The sequence below is a fragment of the Propithecus coquereli genome, unplaced genomic scaffold, assembly GCF_000956105.1.
Source record: "Propithecus coquereli isolate 6110/MARCELLA unplaced genomic scaffold, Pcoq_1.0 Scaffold6, whole genome shotgun sequence".
Classification (NCBI taxonomy): domain Eukaryota; kingdom Metazoa; phylum Chordata; class Mammalia; order Primates; family Indriidae; genus Propithecus; species Propithecus coquereli.
This window is the reverse complement of record NW_012151951.1, coordinates 2,347,689-2,353,829: the sequence shown is the minus strand read 5'-3', so window position 1 is coordinate 2,353,829 and position 6,141 is coordinate 2,347,689. Positions and strand designations below refer to the sequence as shown.

The following is a 6,141-nucleotide window of genomic DNA, read 5'->3' as shown; positions in this document are numbered from 1 at the left end:
CATCAAATTGGTATTAACTGATCAACACATAAGTGTACATAAGAATAACATCTATTGGATGTCAGGCAGGGGAAGGGGGGAGGGGGGAATGGGTATTTGCATACACAAAGAGTGCAATGTGCTCCATCCAAGGGATGGACACGCTTGAAACTTGGGGGGAGAGGGGGGAGGCAAGGGCAATATACGTAACCTAAACATCTGTACCCCCATAATATGCTGGGAAAAAAAAAAAAAAAAGGAGCAGTTAGCATTTCAACAGCCAGTATATGGACTGGAATGAATCGCACTTGATTGTAGCAAATGATCTTTTTAATGTGCTGTTCAATGTGAAAACAAAAAATAATTCCAATACCACATATTATTATTACTGAATAGGAAAAGAAAGTCTACATACCAAGCATGTCACTTACAACACATATGTTACTGAGCAAAAGGGGCTTGCTGCCCAATGTGCTAGAAGCCAATACTATGGCACTGGGTTTTTGAGAAAAGAAAAGCTTTATTGAAATTTGACCAATAACGAGACAGGAGTCCAGCTCAAATCTGTCTCCCTGTGCTGGCTTTAAGGCAGTACTTTGATTAGAAAAGGTTAGGTAGTGGATTCTGGGATTAGTAGGTGATTGGTGGAAAAAAGGGGGAGGTCTGGAAGGTCCTACAGTATGTGCGGTTATCTCTTTATGCCCCATCATGAATTGTATGTGCAAATTTGGGGGGAGTTAGTATGAAACATGTTGTGGAAATTTGGCTATAATGTCAGCAAGCTAATTTTGCGCAGACACTACATTGGTTTCAACTGATTTTGGCCAGTTTTGTTATTTTATAGGTGGGGAAGGTGTTTTAGCAAGTTGGGGTATTTTTAATTTGCCATCCTATAAGCTCAAGAATTTTTGTTAGTGTTTTTTTTTTTTAATTCTTTGGGGTACAGTTTGACAAACACAACTTTTTTCACAATTGTTCAATATAAAAACTAGATAACTTCAGCTTCCATTTCTAGCAGGTTTAGATATTGTTGAAAACAGCTAAAAATGCTGAACAAAATATTAAAGTGTATTTCCTGAATGCACCCAAATGCAACCATGAGCTGAGAAGTAAGAAATAATAGTTCACAAAACTAAGTGTTGGCTTTAATCTTTATTAATTTCATCCTAAATGTGAATACAGGTATTCTGGATCACGGATCTCTTATTAATTACCTCACAGTAAATAAGTGTGCTGCCCCCACTCTCTTGCCCCGAGCCTTATTATCTCCAGGGTAGCCAGATGAAAGCCAAATCAATTATGCTATTCAAGTAGTCAGCTCTTCCATTGGCTAGGTACAAGGCATGGAGAAAGTGGTTTTTCTCTGCTTATAAAGAGGAAGCAGACAACTGTCTTCTTCCCCTTCAAAGGGGACTTCTAGAAAATGTAACATGTTTGAATTCTAACCAACACTGTGGTATGTTTGTAAAATTTCTCCAGGAGCTGGAGGACCTAGAGATGATTCTAAGTTTTAGGGCTTTATTCCTTTTGATATGTAAATACCTAAGGAGATAATCTTCTAGTCTCTCCAGTACCCTGGGGCTTAACAGGGGAATTTAGGGCTGTGACCTCTGGCCCTTTTCAGTGAGGTAATAAAACTTTTATCTCGTTTCTGCTCAGAGTAATTAACTAGGCAAATGGCCACAATTCTAATTCTTATGGTATTCAAAGATTCAAAGAGTCATATAATGCTGGGTCCTTTCTTTTTTTTATACAAGAACACTGAGAAATGTAAAACTTTGACAAGTAGATTGGTTTTAGCTGAAGAGACAATGAATGAACTGGAAGACAGATCTATAGAATTTATTTGGAATGTATCACGTAGAAAGAAAGAAAGGGAAAATGTAAGAAATGAGTTAAGACACATGATGAATAAAGAGAAAAGGTCTAATATACATCTAATTAGAATCCCAGTAGAGAGAGAGAGTGAAGCAGAGTCAATATTTAAAACAATAACTGAGACTTTACCAGTACTGATGAACACCACCAATCAAAATTCAATAAGCCCATTAAATCTTAAGCTAAGTTTTTAAAAAGGAATGAATTAAAGAGAGAAAGAAAACAAACCCACACTGAATCTCATCAAAGCAAAACTGTAGAAAACCAAGGCAAAGTTATGTTAAAAGCAGCAAGAAAGAAAAGATAGACCAAAGAAACAAAAACTGACTTCTCAACAATAGAAACCAGAAAAGACAGAATTATATCTCACTTTACCTTCAATATAATGAAACGATGGCTGTTAATAGATAATAATATACTTTTTAAGACAGAGGGTAAATTAAAAGCATCTTCAAATAAATGAGAAATCAAAGAGTTTACCACCAAAAGAAACTTTCTTTACTGCAAGCATATGCAAAGTGAAGCCAAATAGAATGTTTGAAATGCAGGAAGAAATAAAGGACAATAAAAGTGATAAATAAGGGGCAAAACCAAATAAGCACTGACTATAAACAACAACAAAAAAGACAGACTAAAATACTCAATAATAACTGCATATAAAGGTGAAGTTGGGTATAATGTCCTAAGCTGCTTGAATTCTCCAGGAAGCAGGTAAATATGCTGAGTTTAACTTTGATAAGCTAAGTATGTACAATAAAATATCTAGGATAAGTACTAAAAAAGTAGAAAACATTTATAACTTGTAAACTAGGAGAGAGAAATATGACAGAAAATAACCAGTCCAAAGGAATACAAGAAAGGAGTGTAAAGAAGTAGGAAAAATACAAAATATAACATATGGTAATAGAAATTAATCTAAATTAATGTTAATAGACTAAATGTTCCAGTTAAAGATCAAACATAATCCAGCATTAGGCTCTTTATAAGAGACATACATAAAAAAATAAGGTTGCAGAAAGTTAAGGGTAAACGTATGAAGTAAAATCTATCTAGCAAGTAGTAACTAAAAAAAAGCTGATGCATATTTGTTAAGTCAGAAAAATAGGAAAAACACTATAAGAGCTAATGAGAATCACTCTACAATGATAAAGGTTCAATAAATCAAGAAGAGATAATATTCTGAATTTGTATTAATAAAAAACTGATGGTCGACCATTTTGTGTGTTTAAAAGTTTTGAACAAAACATTTTAAAAACGATCTAAAGGACACAATTTGAGCATAGCAGTCAACAATAACAGAATACACATTCTTTTCAAACATAACATAAAACAGCTTTAAAAACATGATGACATATTGGGTCATAAAGCAAGTCTCAACACATTTCAAAAGATTAGTGTCATAATACCACATTCTCTGACCATAATGTAGTTATATGTGATAAAAATATATAACTAAAAGGTAATTAGGAAGGCAATGGATAATTAAAAATGGATCATAGAAGATAAAATCATAATATAATTTAGGAAATATTTAAAATTGAAAAATAATGAAAACATACATATCAAAACTTGTGGGATACAGCTGAAATAGTACTCAGTAATATAGCCTTCAGTGCTTAATTAAGAAAGAAGGGTGAGGGGGAATTACTAAACACACAAATCAAGAAGCAAAATATCAGAAAAAGAATAGAATAAAACCAAAGGAAGTACAAATGAAAAGGCATACTCTATTCTTGAGTAGGAGGTATTATCTCTCAGCTCCAAACCAACCCACCTTTCTGTACTCTGTGTATATAGCCTTGTGAAGTTGGGGTTGACTCTGTAAACTAAAGTTCTCCTTTTCAGTTGATGTCCTGTTAGGTTCAGACAAATAGATTTCTACAGGAGAATGGAAAGCAGGAGTAGGGGAAAGGGAATTTCCTTCTTCCTGTTAGCTTGAGATTCTTCTCTGTATCTTTCTAGCAATAGCAGTTGGCTCCAGTGCCCAGCTTCTTTTGGCACCCTGAGAATCAGCCAAGGCATCTCCCTCAGACACATCAGTAGCCCTGAAGGGCAGCACTCCTTCCTGAAGGGGAGCACACCTTCCTCAGAGGTTTAAATCCAACTTTGCGGGGTCTTTCTCCAAGTTTCTAGATTCTGATTACCTCAGATTCTTCCCTTTGTTCCTCTAGCTCTAGGGTAGTTGCTCCTGAAAATATTTCAGTTATCCCACTGTTGTTTTTTTTTTTTTTTCTTTTTTGCTTTTTCAGCTCTGCAACACTGGTGTGATCAATTCACTGTATTAAAATTGTCTGTTAAAATACCTAATATGTCTTCTGCTTCGCTGACTAGAATGCCACAAGTAAAAAGTGAGTCATTGTAAATTATGTAATTCTTGTTATCAAAAGGAATGAAATATCAGGATTTTTTTTAAGGGGATGGGGAGTGGATAAAGCCATTACTAAGAACTAAATTCAAAAGGAAATCTTTCAGCTGAGACTTAATGAAACAGTGGGTTATATTTGTACAGTTTCAGAAGTTTTGGAAAGCACAAAGTAAACTCTAAGCACAACTGAGCAATGCTTTCATCCAACAGAGGTATGTATTAGAGATATATTCCTCATCTTAAAGCTTGGAAAAACAGGATAGAGTAATATATTTCATGATACGCCTTGATTAAAAGGAGAGAAAACTGGATAAGACTTAATTGATCAATTTTAAATGACCAATTTTAAAGATATTTTTAGTTCAAGAATATAAGAAAGTACTATTCCTTTTAATTGTTTCTTTTAGTACTCTGAATTTTAATTTTATTTAACTTTGGCACATTCTTTTGAAATTAAGCTATTCTGAGTCTACAAGTTTAAGTTGATGGATATACAAAATTTATTTAACAATCTGGATAAAGAAATACAGTTACCAGTTCAACTCTTGTTCAAAAAAAGTCATCACCTATTTTTCTCTCAACAAATTCCATCAGCCTAAAAGAGATTGTTTTATATGCACCTCTCATCGTACACACAATTTAAGTGAATTAATGGGAGTTATGAAGCTATATAAAGTAGGTGTAAATTGGTCAGAATGTCAATAATTCTCAATAGTTATCACCATCAACCAGGTATTAAAAAATTGCTGGGTGGTAGCTGATGTGTAATAAAAATTTTAAAGCAAGAACTGACCTTTCGAATGCATACCTGCAGAATATTAAATGAGATTAGATTCTTTGTGTGTTATACTTTTTGGTATTTTGCTTTTCAAATTTTTGGAGTTTCTCAGAACAAATACCAGGAAAAATGACAAAAATGAGATGTTAAATTGTGCATCTGAACAATTTAAAAAAATGATACAACATATGCATTAACAACACAAAGTAATATTAAAAGTTATAATTGTATATTTGTATATATTTTATATTTTCCTGTTTTTTTCTCCTGAAAAAGATATAATCACTAATACAGTGACAAAAATTTAAGGACACAGTCTTAACCTTGAAGCATGAAAGTCTAAATTAATAAAAGATCTTGAATATGGCAATGACATAAACACTACTAGGGTTTGTTATGCCAAGTTTTAAAAAAAATCCACAAATTTTCAAAGCAAGGAGAATGAGAGAAGGACATAACTGAAAAAAGAAAACAATAGGCCAATACCCCTGATGAACATAGATGCAAAAGTTCCCAACGAGATACCAGCAAACCAAATTCAACAGCACATTAAAAAGATCATTCACTACGATCAAGTGCAACTCATTCCAGCGATGCTGGAATGGTTCAACATATGCAAATCAATAAATGTAATACACCACATTATCAGAAAGACAAAAGCCAAATGATTTCAATAGACATAGGAAAAGCATTTGACAAAATTTAATATCCTTTCATGATAAAGTTCTCAACAAATTAGGTATAGAAAGTATCTACCTAAACACATTAAAAGCCATATAAGATAAACTCACAGACCTACAAAAGCTAAAAGCTTTTCCTCTATCAGGAACAAAACAAGGATACCCACTTTCACTACTTCTATTCAACATAGTACTGAAAGTTCTAGCCAGAGCAATTAGGCAAGACAAAGAAATAACAGGCATCCATATTATAAAGGAGAAAGTCAAATTGTCCCTGTTTGGAGATGATATGATCTTATATAGAGACTACCCCAAAAAACTGTTAGAATAAACAAATCAGTAATATTGCAGGACACAAAATGAACATACAAAAATCAATATTGTTTCTAGACACTAATAGTGAGCTATCTAAAAAAAACAAGAAAACAATTCCATTTACAATAGCTACAAAAAAAAAAAAA

The 6,141-nt window shown here is 33.3% G+C and overlaps 1 protein-coding gene across 1 annotated transcript in view; it reads right to left on the bottom strand.

The window, feature by feature from the left end:
• DYNC2H1 (dynein, cytoplasmic 2, heavy chain 1) overlaps nucleotides 1–6,141 on the bottom strand; it is a 522,114-nt gene that overhangs the window by 120,499 nt on the left and 395,474 nt on the right. The gene's annotated exons all lie outside the window — the stretch shown is intronic.